Below are 18,603 nucleotides of genomic sequence, written 5' to 3'. Positions count from 1 at the left end.
AGCAAAACCAAAGGGGATGGTGGACGGAGTGTTGAACATTGCAAGCACTCACCCCCAGTCAACTGATCTGGGTTTAATCCATCATCATTCTTTAGCTCACTCCGCCACCCCAGTTCAGACATGGCCATATGCAAATCAGTCTGACCCTGTGCCTCATAGGAAGCGTCCAGCCCGATCTGCCAAGCCATGTCTTCCCTGGACAGGAAACAAGCATCCTGTGACCGGTTTCTGGCTAATCAGCCGTTATCAGCCAGGCTAGCATGAATCCGGTGGCAAAGTGAGCAAGGGACCCACGTCTGGGCATACCCTGCCAACTTAGGGCGGACAAAGCAAAACCAAAGGGGATGATGGACGGAGTGTTGAACATTGCAAGCACTCACCCCCAGTCAACTAATCTGGGTTTAATCCATCATCATTCTTTAGCTCACTCCGCCACCCCAGTCAGACATGGCCATATGCAAATCAGTCAGACCCTGTGCCTCATGGGAACAGTCCAGCCCGAACTGCCAAGCCATGTCTTCCCTGGACCGGAAACAAGCATACTGGGACCGGTTTCTGGCTAATCAGCCTTCATCAGCCAGGCTAGCTTAAATCCAGTGGCAAAGTGAGCAAGGGACCCACGTCTGGGCATACCCTGCCAACTTAGGGCGGACAAAGCAAAACCAAAGGGGATGATGGACGGAGTGTTGAACATTGCAAGCACTCACCCCCAGTCAACTAATCTGGCTTTAATCCATCATCATTCTTTAGCTCACTCCGCCACCCCAGTCAGACATGGCCATATGCAAATCAGTCAGACCCTGTGCCTCATGGGAACAGTCCAGCCCGAACTGCCAAGCCATGTCTTCCCTGGACCAGAAACAAGCATCCTGGGACCGGTTTCTGGCTAATCAGCCGTCATCAGCCAGGCTAGCTTGAATCCAGTGGCAAAGTGAGCAAGGGACTTACGTCTGGGCATACCCTGCCAATTTAGGGCGAACAAAGCAAAACCAAAGGGGATGGTGGACGGAGTGTTGAACATTGCAAGCACTCACCCCCAGTCAACTGATCTGGGTTTAATCCATCATCATTCTTTAGCTCACTCCGCCACCCCAGTTCAGACATGGCCATATGCAAATCAGTCTGACCCTGTGCCTCATGGGAAGCGTCCAGCCCGATCTGCCAAGCCATGTCTTCCCTGGACAGGAAACAAGCATCCTGGGACCGGTTTCTGGCTAATCAGCCGTTATCAGCCAGGCTAGCATGAATCCGGTGGCAAAGTGAGCAAGGGACCCACGTCTGGGCATACCCTGCCAACTTAGGGCGGACAAAGCAAAACCAAAGGGGATGATGGACGGAGTGTTGAACATTGCAAGCACTCACCCCCAGTCAACTAATCTGGGTTTAATCCATCATCATTCTTTAGCTCACTCCGCCACCCCAGTCAGACATGGCCATATGCAAATCAGTCAGACCCTGTGCCTCATGGGAACAGTCCAGCCCGAACTGCCAAGCCATGTCTTCCCTGGACCAGAAACAAGCATCCTGGGACCGGTTTCAGGCTAATCAGCTGTCATCAGCCAGGCTAGCTTGAATCCAGTGGCAAAGTGAGCAAGGGACTTACGTCTGGGCATACCCTGCCAACTTAGGGCGAACAAAGCAAAACCAAAGAGGATGGTGGATGGAGTGTTGAACATTGCAAGCACTCACCCCCAGTCAACTGATCTGGGTTTAATCCATCATCATTCTTTAGCTCACTCCGCCACCCCAGTTCAGACATGGCCATATGCAAATCAGTCTGACCCTGTGCCTCATGGGAAGCGTCCAGCCCGATCTGCCAAGCCATGTCTTCCCTGGACAGGAAACAAGCATCCTGGGACCGGTTTCTGGCTAATCAGCCGTTATCAGCCAGGCTAGCATGAATCCGGTGGCAAAGTGAGCAAGGGACCCACGTCTGGGCATACCCTGCCAACTTAGGGCGAACAAAGTAAAACCAAAGGAGATGATGGACAGAGTGCTGAACATTGCAAGCACTCATCCCCAGTCAACTGATCTTGGTTTAATCCATCATCATTCTTTAGCTCACTCCGACTACCCAGTTCAGACATGGCCATATGCAAATCAGTCTGACCCTGTGCCTCATGGGAACAGTCCAGCCCGAACTGCCAAGCCATGTCTTCCCTGGAACGGAAACAAGTATCTTGGGGCCGGTTTCTGGCTAATCAACCGTCATCAGCCAGGCTAGCTTGAATCCAGTGGCAAAGTGAGCAAGGGACCCACATCTGGGCATACCCTGCAAACTTAGGGCGAACAAAGCAAAACCAAAGGGGATGATGGACGGAGTGTTGAACAATGCAAGCACTCACAAGCATAAACTCATCCATACTGCCACTCTCACAATCAGTCACTCTCATATATAGTCAAGTATATACTGCAACATTCACATATACTGCCTTTCACATATGTAGTTACTCACAGATATACCACTGAGACATCAGTTCACTCACCAACACAACCATATGCACACTCACTCACCCATACAGCCCCTCGCAGACGCACTCATGAACCCTTACATCCACTGAATCACCCAGTCACACATCCATGGAGGGAGTTACACACCCTCACCCACCCAAACAGACACTCAGGCACCCATACAGGTCATCAGACAACCAATCATTAACCCATATCGACACTCATGTAGCTATTCACCAACCCATGCTGCACTCACACACCAACTGACAGACTGATACAGATATTCACACAGATTAGTCATTTACCCATGCATTTATTAACATACAATAAATCTTTCACTTAAACAGTCAGTCACGCACACACTAAATCATCCATTCAGACACTCATATTTATTTAGTTAAAGTTTTATATAGCGCTGGCTAGACTCGGAGGTATCAAAGCGCTTTACATGAGGATCGTTGCGTTACAAGTTACAAATTACATCCGTTACAAGAGCATAGTAAGAACACAGGAAAAAGAACAAAGTTAACAGTAGTTCGTTGGAGGGAGGGGGCGGAGGGAGACAAAAAGGGGAGACGAGGAGAACTATTTATTTATTTATTTATTTGTGGTTTTTGTAGAGCGCAACACTCATCCCAGGGGATATCACGGCGCTTATACCAAACAGAAACTACTGGTGATTAATACTGAAAAGTTTAGAAATTGGGGAAGAGGTGGGTTTTCAGCTTTTTTCGGAACAGGAGATAATTTGTGGTATGTCTTAACCTCTTCTATGCCAATGACGAGATAGTCTCGTCATGGAGCACGGTTGCGCTGTGCCCATGACGAGACCCGCCTCGTCATGGACCCCGCCCGCTAATGAAAGGCCCGGCACAGGAGGGGGAAAGGGCGGGGCACTGAAGGGGTTAAGTCGATAGGAAGCTCATTCCACCTCTTTGCTGCCAAGTAAGAAAAGGAGCGGCCACCTGTTCTAACTTTATAAATACGTTTAGTCCTAACCAATGCCGATTGAAGCGATCGTAGGTTCCTAGTAGGGACATAAAATTCGATCTTCCCTTGAAGAATAGTGGGACCAGTCTTATGCAGAGCCCTATGAGCATGGCTGCGCAATTTAAAGGCAGCCCTCTGGCGCATCGGAAGCCAATGAAGTTTCTTCAAACATTCCGATGCCGAGTCTAGCTTGCCTTTGTTGCAAATAAGTTTGGCCGCCGAATTCTGCAATACCTGTAGGCGAGAGAACAGATGTTCATTCATCCCTACAAACAGCGCATTACCATAGTCTAAACGACTAACCAAAAGGGCCTGTGTAGCCGAACGTCTACAGTCCAGAGGTATCCAGGGAAATAACCTAGCGAGAAGTTTTAGGATGGCGAAACCCTTGCCACAGAGGGATCGCACATGCTCCTTCATGGACAAGGCATCATCCATGATGATCCCCAGGTTCCTGGCATGTTGTTTTGGAGTGGGGGTCAAACCCAATGAGGGTGGCCACCACGAGGCATCCCACACCCGTTTGGCACCACCAAACAGAAGAATCTCAGATTTTCCTGCATTCAACTTTAGGCAGTGTGAATGCATCCACTGGGCCATTTCCGAGAGGCAGTCATGTAATTTGGTTTTAGTGATATCAGGCTTCTCATCCAAGGCCACCATCAGCTGCGTGTCATTCGCATAGGAGCAGATGCCAATCCCCACTTCCTTCCAATGTCGGCGAGAGATGACATACAGACATTGAAAAGGGTGGGGCTCAATGAGGCACCCTGGGGGACCCCGCAGCCGATGGAGTTAGGCCTGGAATGGAACTGACCCATATGTACTGCCTGAGTGCGGTTGCTCAAAAAAGAGTGCAGCCAGCTCAATGCAGTGGATTGAACTCCTTTGCTCCGAAGTATGTTCAACAGGCAATTGTGGGATACCGTGTCAAACGCCGCTGACAGGTCAAGCAGTATCAGTGACACTGCCCCACCTTGATCGGTGGAGGATCTGACACTGTCCGACACGTTGCCTCGGTGCGGTTGTTAGCTCTGAAGCCCGTCTGGGAGGGATCCAGGAGGAAGTTGGTTTCCAGGTTCCTTTTCAGTTGTACATTGACCAGTTTCTCCAAAACTTTGGAGAGATAGGGAAGCTGGGAGATGGGTCTATAGTTCTCTGGCTTGAGAATGTCAGATCCAGCTTTCTTCAAGAGGGTGATCACCGAAGCGTGCTTCCAAGCATCAGGGAAAATGGCAGTTCTTAGTGATGTATTAAAGAGTTGTGTGATCATGGGACAGAGCGTGGACGCAATCTTTGAGAACACAAAATGGGGGCAGGGCTCCAAGGGGGAACCAGATTTGACTGTGTTCATGGCTGCTAGGACCTCGTCCACTGAGAGTAGTTCAAAGCCAGTTAAAAGGGGTGTAGTTCCGAGTCTGGCGGGGCTGTTGATGCTTCTGTTATGATCACAGTATTGGGGGGTTTATCTGTGTTACTGTGCGCATGTTGGGGGGAGAAAGTAGAGTAGATTATCTTAATTTTCTCAGCAAAGAAGGTACTAATACGGTCACAGGCCTCACCTGAAGGAGTGAGTGTTTGAGAGATGCTAGATGGTTTGCTAAGCTCCTTCACTATTTTGAACAGTTACTTAGCTGAGTTACTGTTTTCTTGGATGCGCTGGGTAAAATATTCTTTCTTTGCATTTTTTATGGCAAGGGTATACAGTTTCCGATTAAGGACATAATTTAATCTGGCTACACTGTCCTTGGACTGTCTCCAAAGATGTTCAAGTTTTTGACATTCCCTTTTAAGATTTTTTAAATGGGGGGTGTACCATTTCACCGTTATAGCTTTTTTCCTAGGTTCCCGCATCGGGGCTAGTTTGTTTAATATTTGCATTATTCCAGCGTCTAGTAAGGTGACATCAGTACAGACAGAGGAATCCTCCGGGAATTCAAAATTGGCCTCTTGAAAATGATTATCAAAATTAGATTCATTAACTAACCTCCAGGCTTGTTTAGAGATCTGGGGGACTGCCTTGGGTTTCAGAGACTTGCAGGGAAGGACGAGTGAGAAAGATATGAGGGAATGGTCCGTCCAGGAAAGGGGCTGGACCTCACGTATGTTAGTAGATTCAATGTTGGTAAAAAGTAGGTCCAGTGTGTGGCCAGCTGTGTGAGTGGGGCCCACTACCCACTTCTTAAGGTTAAGGATCTCCATGTCATGTTCCAATTGGGAAGCTCCCAGAGCATCCATTTTCTCATAGTGAATATTGAAATCGCCAACAATTAGGTAGTTTTTATATTTTAAACAGAGTGGCAGGAGTTGGTTGAGTAATTTAGCGCCAAGATTGGCTTGTTGTCCAGGGGGGTTGTATATTACTGCTCCAGCTAAGATGGTGAAACCCTCATGGAGTACTCTGAAAGGTAAGGTCTGATGTTCGTTGTGGGCAGCTATTGGTTCCGCAAAACATGCTAAATGCTCCCTGAATATCACAGCGACCCCCCCCTCCTCTTTTACCAGATCTATCTTGCGTAATAATTTTATAATTAAACGGGAGGGCGTTAGCTAGATCCGGGGCATTAGTATCGGATAGCCAGGTTTCGGTAATGAAAACCAGGTCCGGGGTCTTGGATGTAAGTAAGTCCCAAATATCCAGAGCATGTCTAGGTAGGGATCTGGCATTGAGGAATAAACAGTTGAGGTTCATGTGATTGTTAACATGGATTGTGTGATGGCCTAAAGGAGATTGATCCATGCTAGACCAACGACAAGCGAGGCAGGAAATAGGTCCATAGGATGATCCTGGGCCCGTTTGAATACATAGCCTTTCATTATTGCCCTTTTTATCAGCATAGGCTAGCAACTCGCTACGGGAGTAGAGGATGGGCGTGGACAAGTTTCGAATGATATCAGCAGGGGGTATGGCCCCTGGTCCCGGCTGGTCGCGGACGGGCGCAGACGGGCTTACTTTAGGCGCGCCATTGACGCGCCCGCTGCGCCCGTCCTCTGCGCCTCGGCCAGCACATTGGAATAAATGGTGGGGGGAAGCGTGGGCTCCTGGCTCCACCCTCCGGCTCGCAGGGGCTGACCCCTGATTGGTCTGCCGGTCTGCCTAACTCCCCTTTGGCTCGCCACGCAATCGGCACTCAGCCGTGGTGGAACGGAGCCCGGGGATTGGCAGACAGAATTTTTAGGGGAAGAGGAGCAGCCTAACTCGCTGTCATCCTCACAGTATTCGTGCAAATCACAATTTAAAATGCGGGCAGGTTCGAAATGCGGGCAGTGCAATAAACAATTTTAAAAGCGACCAGAATCGGTGCAGGTAATCAATTTTAAAATACGAGCAAGGTCAGTGCAAATATACAATTATAAACAAGCATATAAACAAATACAGCGCTGCAGCTACAGTAGCGATTCCACAGAGGTATGCCTAATGTCCGGCTGGGTAGGTGATGGTCGAGGGGGTAAACCAGGGCCAATCTCTTCTATAGCTGTCTAGCAGCTCCACCGGGCATCAGCCATGTTGCTCTGGTTTCCGCAGTAGTGAATAACAAAGATAGCAGATTTGCATGGTTACATTAGTTACAGTTGCATAATCAAACATAGGGGATCAGGACCCCAATAGAGGAAGGAGGGAAGTGAGGGGAGAAAAAAAGAACAGGGGACAGGTAAGCAGATCAGTTCTGGTAGACCGGCAGTGTCTTATGGAGGCCCAAAAGTTAGAGCAAGCGGGACCAGAACCCAGGTGGGGCCACATAGATACTCGGGCCAATGCCAATAAACAAACACCACGCAGAGTCATCTTGGCATCTAATATGAGATTGTTTGAAAAATGGGTCACAGGGGGGAAATCCATAAGATGTAGAGTCCAGGCGACATAGTTAAGGGAGGTTGGGGGTAGAGGCAGCTCCGGTGCAGATCACCGATGATAGCATCACTCATCAAATACTCAGACTATACTCAGATTGCTACATGTAAGTAGCAATCTGGATTGCGCATGACAGAGGCAGATGAGGCGGTAGAGACCTATGGAAGATGGCTAGCTGTTGCCTGGTGATGGATCCAGTCTGATGTTCAGAAGCACAAGATGAACGGTAGTGTTTGACTCATGCCAGCTCTTCATTCTCTTCACTTCAATGGCCAATAAGCCAAAAATGATTAAAATGCAGGGCTGCATTATGCAGTGTTTGGCTCCCCCATCTCTAGACAGACAAGAAAGAAGAAGATGGAAGCAACTCTATGGGAAGGACCGATTTTAGAGGATCTCTGGTGTAGCTGGACTAGCCATAAGGTTTGGGATGGCTCTGGAGAGGACAAGTGTGGTCTTCATCCAGTGATGTGCCCAGGGTTTGCCAGCTTGGGTCCTTCAAGATCTATTCATGTTTCCCTCAGAAGGCAGATTTGTGGATGTCGAGAATTCCTGTCATGCGTGGGGAGGAAAACGGTAACCAGCGACAACGGACTACATCTCCCAGGATGCTTAGCTGTTGAGAGGTTATGAAAACAGGAGAGCTGTTACAGAACTCAAGGAAAACACGCCCTTATGTAAACAGGAGAGCTGTTACATAACTCAAGGAAAACACGCCCTTATGTAAACAGGAGAGCTGTTACATAACTCAAGGAAACACGCCCTTATGTAAACAGGAGAGTTGTTACATAACTCAAGGAAACACGCCCTTATGTAAACAGGAGAGCTGTTACATAACTCAAGGAAACACGCCCTTATGTAAACAGGAGAGCTGTTACATAACTCAAGGAAACACGCCCTTATGTAAACAGGAGAGCTGTTACATAACTCAAGGAAAACACGCCCTATAAAGGGAGGAACCGGGAGGTACAACGCTGTCGGATATTGTGTTTACACCGACGTACCTGCTTCGTGAAGAGCAGTGTTCCGGAGAGGTGCTCCAGTAAGGCAAGAACGGAGGTAGGTCGAGTCGTTACTCCCTCGGCCGTGTCTTGCCCCATCGTCACCTGTGAAGGACCCGGAAGCTCTACCGGTCAACCATTGAGCTTCGCTTTCTGACTCGGCTGAGTCAAAGCGCAGTGGCGCTTTTGCTGGTTGGAGTCGTAACTCCCAGCCCGACCAGAGATACAGGGACTGCCAGCTGTCACGCACACCAGGAGGTGTTTGCCGCGTTACAGACTCGGAAGTCCACAGGATCGATCGAGCGGCTGCTCTCGGTTCAGTCTTCTTACTTTTGATTGGGGTATCGGTGACGCATCACCAGGAGGTGACTCCGCGTCCCGGTGCAGTCTGAGGAAGAGGTTGAGCGGCTGCTCCCTTCAGGTAGAGACCCCGGCTGGGTGTTTCCCTGACTCCTCGATTCTCCCCAACACTCTTCGTGCCCCTCACAGCCTACCGATTGGCATTGTCGGCCATTTCATTTCTGCCCTCTGTTGGCATACGCCGGGACCGGCGTATATGCAGAGGACGGTTAGGACCATCCGTGCGGTGGGCTGGTAACGTACATAGCCTGGAGGATTCCAGTGACTATAACTTTTGTTTATTCTTTGTGTTATTTGAGCCTTCATTAAATAACTTACCCTTCACAAGTGGTTGCGTCCTCATTATCGTGTCTGTTAAACGATCCTGAGACGTTCAGGGCGTTACAGTGGACTTTCTCGAGGGATGCGACACCCTTCCCATCCATGGTCTCTTCAACGATTGTGCGGACTTGTCGGATGGTTTGGAGCACATCTTTGGTAGCCCTGGATAAGAGCTGGGCATCCTCTCCCTCCAGAAGGCGGCAGTAGGTGGCGGTCTCCATTTCCAGGCGCGTCTTCACATCCATGAGGATCTTGTACTCTTGGCTTTGCCTTTCCATGTCGTTTCTGAGCTCGGCTAGCTGCGCTTAAACGTTGGAAACCATGGCCTGGATCTGGATGAGTAGCATGCAGTACCTGCCCTCGGTCTCCTCAAGGGTGCCTTCCAGGGCCGATTTCATGCATAGCTGGGTTTGTAGCTCTATCTCCAACCCCTGGAGGGTGCCCCTTAAGTCTGAGATATCGCTCTTGCTGGACTGCATCTGTTGACTGTGGGTGGCAACTTTATGATTAAGTTCCTCCATCTTGCTGAAGAACCAAACCTCTGCATCTCTGCGGTTCTTTTCCGCCAGATCTTCGTATTGGGCTCTCATGTCAGACAGGATCTTGCCCAGGTCAGCACCTGGTGCCGCATCCATTTCCACGTTGACCTGCCACTGACTTGGCCACGCAGGGCGTTCATCTCTTCCTCATGGTTCTTTTTGAGATAGGCCAGTTCCTCCTTCAGGCTTTCGATTTGGATTTAATCTCACACAACAGAGACATAATCAAAAGACGGAAAAAAGCAGATAAGACAAAATTGGACGCTAAAATGTGGGAAAATCAATAGATTTTATAATTCTGCCCTCACACACCCGAGAGTGTCATGCTTCATCATTGGGCCGCATCATACACCTAGGTGCAGACCAACACCTTAGGTGGAGCGCAATTTTTTAGAATGGATTGCATATGTGTAAATAAATGTCATGTTGTAGCTGGCTTCGATAATAGATAGAGGCAGGCAGCCAAAAAGTTGTTCCATTTTTTCACGGTATTGATGTAGCTTCGCGTAGAGGCGTATTCTGTCAGATATGATTGTTACCACAGGGAGCACAGCCATTTTTTACAAGCAAAAATAGTAATAGGATGGCCGCAAACAGGGCGAGAATTATGGGCACTGTTCCTGTTATTCCAGAGATGATCGAATGAATGAAGTCTGGTATTATACCAAAAACAGTTTGAAAGCCTGTGACAAGGCCGGAGGAGACAGTGTTAAAAAAATGTGTCAGACCCTGAGTGTCAGATGTGTTGAAAATTGCGTAACAATTCAAAAAGTGTAATGAGAGGTTCGTATTTAAAAGGGACTGTATTTTACTTGAAGTTCGTGCTATCTGCAGTCAATACATTTCTTTTGCAGAAGTGAGGGACACTTCAGTTTGAAACATAAGCGCTTTCCGTTTGCTCAGTTTAATGAAATCTGTTTTCAAAGTAGGTATTGAAGGCCAAGTTGAACTGTGGGAGTTACTTTGTGTGGGCGGGAATAGACATTGCCACAGGAAGTTACTCGGTTTGAAACAGTAAGGACAAACAGTATACCAGCTCACATTCCGTAGCAGTCCACGATATTAAGAACCAGATAACTGCTGTTAAAAAGCTGTGTGAATGTTGTTCTGATTGTGGGAGTTGGCGTGCTTTTAAGAAAGCAAGCAAGATTGGGGCTGTAAGCTGAGAAGCGTGGTGCAGTTACACTTTTCACCCGTGAGAAAAACTTCTGTATCCTCTTTAAGACAGCGATATGTAAATGGGAGAATCCACTGCTCGTGAATAAACGCACAACCTTATATAATCACATACAACGTGACAAACAACATGTACACCTAGCAGACACAACAACACTACGTACTGTGGGAACCGTGGCTAGCCATGTACACAAACCAAACATGACACCTCTGCCACACAATGCACAATGCGGGGAGAGATGGGAGCAAAGTATGTGCGAAGGTGGTAAGTGATTCTCTATTATAAAAGTATACAATGAAACGTGTTGAGGGGATGTGCCAGAGAGACTCGAGTATGCAGAGCACAGACATGTACATGTCAACATACACTGATTGTCTATTGAGTGAAGTGGACAGTGGACGCAACCATGATAGTACAGTCAGTAGGGAAGATTACGAAAACATAGCATGTACGTGCCCCCTCCCTCCCCCAAATCTTTATCGTAGTGGGCTAGCTCGGCATACGCAAGCTAGCATAGGGGTATGAATAAAAGGCACGTTTCTCTGGGTATGGTTCTCTTTTGGAATGGCAAACGTGTCTGCCAGGTCTGTGCAGCTTACACCGCCATGAGGCTGACGCCGTGAGTGAAGGTGGGTGCGTGAATGATGCTCTCAGCCTGTTGGTACCCAGAAACCGTCATGGCCGCTGCGACACATATATGCCCTACAGTTCACCTTTCGACACCGTCGTATGTGAAAGAGGGCCCACCACGTGCCGGTGGAAGCTCCTGGACCGAGGTTTGTGAGCTGGGAAGGCTTCTGAGATCAGCGCTGGCTACCACGACACAGCGCCCAGCCTGAGGCCCAGCACCGTGGAGTGCTCTATATACTACTAACACAGTAGTCCAACAGGTACCAACAGTGGAACAGTGTCTTGATCCCACAATGGACGATGTTAGAATTGCATCTGAGAGTGGAGATGAAGGTACTGCCTTCGACCAGGTGTAACCAACTCTAGGTCCCAACAGTGGAACGGTGTCTTGATCCCACAATGGACGATGTCCGATATTACCTGCTGCTTGGTTTTCACAGAACTCCCTCCGTTGAGGTGCATCACACTCTGTGCTTCCGTAGCCTATTGCTGCACATGATTATTGGGCTTGGTTGACTGTAGTCGCTGGACTACACCGCGGTACAGCAGGTCCGAATAGTGAAACGGGGTCATGATTCTATGATTGAGGATGTCAGAAGTTAAAGTCTGTGATGATTTCTGTGTACCCCCTCCGATCAGGTGCAACCAACTCCGTGCTTCCGAATCCAACGGCACGTAGCTGTGAGGCGTTAATGACCACTGCCTCTGGCCTACACTGCGGTCAGCAGGGCTCACAATTCAGATCAAGTGGTGATAGTTAAATTACGGAATCCAGTAGGCAACTAACTACAACGTCTATTGAAATATACACAATATCCTTTTAGTATACTTGCTTGAAGAACTTTTTTTAGATGAGTTATAGGTTTAGTACAATGACCAAATTCCTCTTGGTAGTGGAAAAGAACACTGAATAACAGTCTACACTGTGGACAGCAGAGATCGCAATCCGAATTGTTTTGATTTATTTATTGCCGAGTTTTTTGTAAGTTATTTTGTATTTTGTGAAGAGGAAGTGAGAAAAAGTATTCATGGATGTCTGTGCTGACTACTGCCTTCAACTTACACTGCAGACACCAGTGTTCACAATTCAGATCGAGTCGCTATTGTAGATGACGCAGTCCTGTAGGCAAAAGACATTGCTCCAGTGGCTCTGTCCGCACTACGCATACGCTTCATCGCAGGCTCTGCATAAGCTTTTTGTTGCTTCCTGTGCTACAAACAGGACAGCTCAAGTCAACACCACGTGGCTGTGGGCCCTTGCTGACCGCTCTCTCTGGCCTACACTGTAGGCAGCAGTGTTCACAATTCAGATCGAGTTGCTATTGCAGATGATGCAGTCCAGTAGGCAACAGACATTGCTCCTAGTACGGCCCGCCCACAGAACGGATCATCGCTGGCTATGCACATGCTGAAAGCTTTTGATGTGGCTATCTGAGTGCACTAGAACTGATGGACCCTTTATGATACAATCTTTTTGTGTATCATTTCAGATCTACTGCCTGTATCTCAGTATACCACAAGTTATGGTTCTTTTACAATAGAATCTTCTGTGTATTATTTCACATCTACTGTCCCTACCTTACTACAGCACAAACTATTGACCCTTTTATTATTGAATCTCTGTGTGTGATCCAATGATTACTGCTGTAGTTGATGGTAGCAGCAACCATTCCCTGAGGGCTGGTTTACACTCACCCCACATGCATTCAGCACAGACGTCACTGGATATGTGACCCTGGTAATAAAAAGGAGTCGAGCGCACGTGCCCGTACCCACTGCCACTATCTATCTGTGTCCGTGTGTTCATTATCTATGCATGATACTGCCCCTGGGCCGTACCACATTACATTGTGCTGTTGACAGCGTATGCATCCATGTTACTTCTGGCAGTGGGGAAAACTTCGGTTATGTAACTTTTAGATGCATGGCTATCACAGGTGGAAGGCTACATTACAGAGCATGAATATTGATGAAGATGATGGTTGCATGTTGTGTGTAGTGTAAGATATGTGTACATAGCAAAAAGTTTTTTAAAAAGCTCTCTAAGCAGAAGATGTGTGTCCCATCAAATGCTGTAGTGAGAATGACTAAAATGAGTGGCGTTCTCCAACTGCTAATGGGAAATGTTATGAACTAATCAAATGCTTTTTTTTAAGGTCACATGGCAATCGCGCACCCAGCGCGCAAGGAGACCACACCCGACGCATTATTACAGTTAGAAATATATAAATGTTTAAAATATTTTAGATTATCGCTTGCTCTCATATACAATTTAAAGTTATTTAGATATAGTTTTGAGACATAAAGAAGCAAGCACACTGTCAACGTTTAGGACGTATTTCTTAAAAGAAAGGCAAAACTGATTTCAACTGCATTAGGAGCGTGTTTACAGCAATCAATAAATGGTTGACCACCCCTGTTTAAGAGTGCGTCGTACTGCGCTATGAAGCCCTGCTGGGTGGAGTCGATGCTACATAAGATATTACATAAATAAATATAAGGGGGCTGTTAACTTTGTTATTCTGTTCAGAGGAGGGGGGTCTGTCCTTTAACTGAAGACCCAATAGGAGATGGCATCTAACACTTGTTTGAAGAGGCGACCCCTTTCACTGGACCTATTTACCTCTCTTATCACAAGAACCGGGCCCCGCTTTCCCCTAATTAACCCCTCCAGCCACCTTTTCAGATCTCTTATCCGTCACCAGCGACCTCCGCCCATGCAAGAGACATTAAACCTCTGTTTGCACAGTCGGGCCGAGTGTCTGGTGTCAAAGGACGGCTGGTTATACATGTGCTCGTTCACAGGGCCTCGGCACCCGCTTGGAAGATAAGTTAGGCAAACATGCCTGCATCCTGCAGCCAGCCAGCCGAGCGTGGTTCGAGTCACTGCGTGTGGAGCCGGAGGCAGCCACTGCACTACAGAGTAACACTTTTGGCGCGCATGCGCACGATGTAAAGCATTGCGCGCATGCGAGAGTCTGGACAGGTCAGGCAAAAGAAAGTGCGAATGCAGGCAGCCAATCATATGAAAGAAAGCATTTACAAATGCAATAGGACTCGTATTCACGTAAGTCCTATTGCATTGTAAACAAAAATGCCGGCGCCTAAGAAGGCAGGAACGGGAGTGGGTGGGGCGGTGGTCAGAGAAGTCATGGATTTTGGGAGGGAACAGGGGGAGGCAGGGGAACAAAAGAGTTGCTGAAGTAAAGGGGCTGATAGCGATGGAAGGATAAAAATAACGGCATGGCAGTAAGGAGGCGGGACTAATATGCCGGCAACCAATGAGAATGCAGCATTTCAGATTTGAGCCAATCAAAAGCATGGGCAGAAAGTGGGCGGAGCTTCCCCCACAATACTGTATACAGCATCTCTCGCCGAGACAGCACATGCGCTGCCTAGGCGAAACCTAAAAATGAGGGAATGGCGTACCCGGTGCGACACCACACATCTATGACATAACACAGGGCCTGGCAGCGTGCACTCATCGCATACGGAATGCGCAGCCAGCGCGACCCCATACGTATATGACGTAACGCGCGGCTTGGTACCGTGCACCCGTCGCATACCAAATTAGCAGCTGGCGCGACCTCATACTTATATGATGTTAGGCGGGAAGCGGTGCCACGAACCCGTCGGATACCAAATGCACATCCTTTACGAGTTTAGCGATATGGCGGATAGGATTCGCGTGCTGATGGAGCTTGGTACACTACCGGTACGGAACTTCAGTTATCTTAAAAAAAAAAAAAAGATATACATACTTTTTTTTGAAGATATAAAACTTACATGATTTTTTTAATTAAAGAAAAAGTGTAATAGAGTTCCAAAATATTACAAAAAAAATAGAAGAAATATAGGTTTTATAAATATTAAAATATGAAATTAACATTTAGAAAACCTTCCAAATTCACTGAAAAAAACATAGGTTTTACAGACGTTATAGTTAGTAATTAGCATTTAAAAAACCTTTGAAATTCACTAAAAAACCAAAGGTTTCAGGGACGTTATAGTTAGTTGGACATTTGACTCATATAAAACCAGAGAAATTCACCCGTTATAGTTAGTTGAGCTAACTATAACTTGCGCGCCCGCAATGAACTGGTGATGACGTCACATATTACATCACTCATGACATTGTCAATAACATCACTGATGACATCACTGATGACATCTCATATTGCTCAAAGCCAAGTTTATAAAAATGTCGGCGTTTACAACAACGAAACGAACGTCATTAAACAGCGTGTACCAGTTTCACGCAGGTCACAGTATCTTCCGATATTTGGACCCCGGGTCTGCCTTTATTCTTCAGTCTTCTAAACGGGCTGAGGTTTTAAAGCACCAAGGAAAGCCGTCGTTTAAAATGTTCTTGGACACAGATATACCATCCCGACAGCACCGAAGTCAACGTATCCCTGCGGACTGTAAGTGGGTCTTGCATGCGGCAGAATTTTGCATTTTTGGATGTCTGTCCTAATCAAAGCAATGTAGAAATACTTTTTGTAGAATGTGTTCGCTTTTGATGAAGGTGGAGCATACTGTTAATAATTCGTTTCACAATCCGTTCAGTTAGCAGCCGAAACACTGCATGAATGACATTGGTATTTAAATATTCATATAACCTTTATTCATAAAAATATTTCATGAAAGCGGAGCAAACTATTCCCGATTCTTTTTTCGGTTCTTTTGACCGTTGGCAACCAAAGAACTGCATTCATGGCAATGGTATTTAACTATTCACTATATAACCTTTGTTAAAAAAGAAAATGAGTTTTATATATCTATCTATCTCTCTCTCTCTATATATATATATATAATATATATATATATATATATAGAGAGAGAAAAATAGATATATAACATAACAGTCGAATGCCGTCCAATATTGCCACCAAGGTGTTCTAGTGACATCATAACCCAAGAGGCCAAAGGCAGAGTGTTTTGTAAATGTCAACAGAACTCATATACAGCATTATAAGACCATGTTACACGTTATCTATTATGTGTTTTTATATTACATGCTTTTTGGGGTAGTTATCTTGAAACCCCTGTTTTCTTCAAATTACAGCTACCACTGAGGCACTGATTGCTGCAAGAACATTTAGGCTTGCCTTTCATGAGTAAATTATTGTTAAAACAATGGACAAATGCTGAAAGCCAGATGATTTATGCAATTCTGTGGCTGCAGCATTCACCACGTAATTTTCAATTTGCTGCATTTGTCACATAAGTTGCCGGACAAGTTGCAAAACTTGCACAATAATATTGCGTCTAACTAACATGGAAAATAATACTACTACCAAAGAATGTGCCACATAATTTGCACTTTTTCCACATATTTTCGGGGCAGCGGGTGTCTCTGGACGTGCAGGGACTCAGCAGCCCCGGCACGACTACATCTCCCGCACCTGCCGCACTGCCAGCTCGGAGGCTTCTCTTTGCCCTCCGAGTTCTCCCCCTCCAGACTCACTCCCCGGAGTTCACTCACCTCTCAGAGGGTTGGCTTTCTGGAGCTTCTTCACTCGCCTCTCCTAGATCTGAACCCCTCCCTGGAGTCTCGTTGACTCTTTGACGTCCCACCCCCCCTGTGAGGTCTTGCCTCTCACTCACCTCACTGAAGCAGGCACTCTGTAGCCTCTGGTCCTCTGCCTCGCTTGGCACTCCCTTCTTGCAGGGGGAGGGGAGCCCCGGTCTCTGCAGCCACTCTCCGCCTCCGCTGCTCCACAGAACTTCAAAGAAACTTTACTTCTCACAGGCAGCCTCTCTTTGTCTCAGAACCAGTGCCTCACCGTCTCGGATACTCTAATTTAGAGCAGTCTCTTTTCAAACGCACGTCAGCCCAGACACGTCCTCCTTGCAAGCTGTCTCTTCTCTGTCGCAGTTCTCACTTCTCTGACCTAAGATCGCTCCTCCCTGCGATCCGTCTCTGGGGGTTAAAGTAGCCTCGGAACCAGATGCATCTATCACTGTTGTCTCTGACGATCTACCCTCTCTGGACAGTCTCTGCACTATAGACTCTCTGGTTAATGGCGTTCTAACCCCCTCTCTGTCACTGCTGTCTCGTCTGGCAGTCGCCCTCCCTCTTAGTCGCGTTTCTCCACTGTAGGGCTGTCTCGACCCCACCGCATTTTCGGGGCAGCTGGTGTCTCTGGACGTGCAGGGACCCGCACAGCTACATCTCCCGCACCTGCTGCACTGCCAGCTCGGGATGCCAGGCTTGTATGTCGACAGGGGCCGGTTTGTCCAACCAGCACACGGCACCCCAGGAGCTATGGGCACGGTTTGCTCCGGATTTGCACCCCTCTATGGTGCAGCTCCACCAACCCCCTTCCAGCATTACCTCCTCATCCGTCTTCCTCGCCACAGTAGTAATAATGAGCCTTCGGCTCCCGACAGAAACTCCAAGAGAAAATTAGCATAGCAGTCTCCCTCTCCCTCCAATATGGCCCCCAGTGACGACAGCCAATCCCATAAAGGGATACAGAAACCCACAAACTACCTGTTTTTTTGTTTCTGCACTGCTCCGAGTGCTGTCTTCCTGCTTGTCAGGTGAGTGTGGGGCGGCGGTCCTGCTGTAGCGGACTCTTGTGCCCTGTGTTCGTTTGGTGTTGGGGGAACGTTAGTTGTTGTTAAATATCTTATATTCCTCTGTCCGACGTGCCTCTCCGGTTCCTGCTCTAGCGGCCCCGGCGTGGCGGAGGTCGGGTTCGCTTTGGGACCCGCCTCCTCCCTGAATCCGCGCCTCGGTGTACTGCTACAGCGGACTCATAGCGGCGCGTTTTTCAGTCCTTGCCGACCGCACGTCCTGCACAGCGGACTTCATGCGGTCGGCGCTTTGTCATTGTTATTCGCGCTTCAGGCGCAGGGCGTTCTGTTGATGCCGTCTTCCTGTTTGTGGATTCCTTTAGCTCGACAGACCTTGGCAGCGACTCCTCGGCCAGGGTTTTTCCTCGGGTAAGGGGCGCGTGCTTCCGGCTCCTTTATTGTGTGTTGGGGGCGTGTCCTGTGTTTTTTTCTTGATTGCCATGGGGCCAGGTGGCCATTTAAACGCTGATTTCTTGCCGGTTTCTGTGCAGGGTTGTTCTTCCCTTACTGCTTTTGTGTTTGCTGCTGTTATGGAGATTTCTGGTGTTGATGTGGCTCCTGGCCTTGGGGAAGTCGCTTCTGGGTCTCAGGATGCATTGCTTCCTTGTCTGTGCTTCAACAGATGATTGATTCGGCTGTGGCTGCTGCTTTGCGTGGCAAGATGGCTGCGCCTCCTTCTAAGAAGATCCGGTCTGA

The 18,603-nt window shown here is 47.8% G+C and overlaps 1 pseudogene; it reads right to left on the bottom strand.

The window, feature by feature from the left end:
- Positions 1-4,399: 4,399 nt before the first annotated feature.
- LOC146808722 (keratin, type I cytoskeletal 17 pseudogene) lies at positions 4,400-13,198 on the bottom strand (annotated as a pseudogene).
- Positions 13,199-18,603: the final 5,405 nt, after the last annotated feature.

The sequence above is a fragment of the Triturus cristatus genome, chromosome 7, assembly GCF_964204655.1.
Source record: "Triturus cristatus chromosome 7, aTriCri1.1, whole genome shotgun sequence".
NCBI classification, from domain to species: domain Eukaryota; kingdom Metazoa; phylum Chordata; class Amphibia; order Caudata; family Salamandridae; genus Triturus; species Triturus cristatus.
Note: the sequence above shows the minus strand (reverse complement) of the source record. Positions and strands in the feature narration are given on the sequence as shown.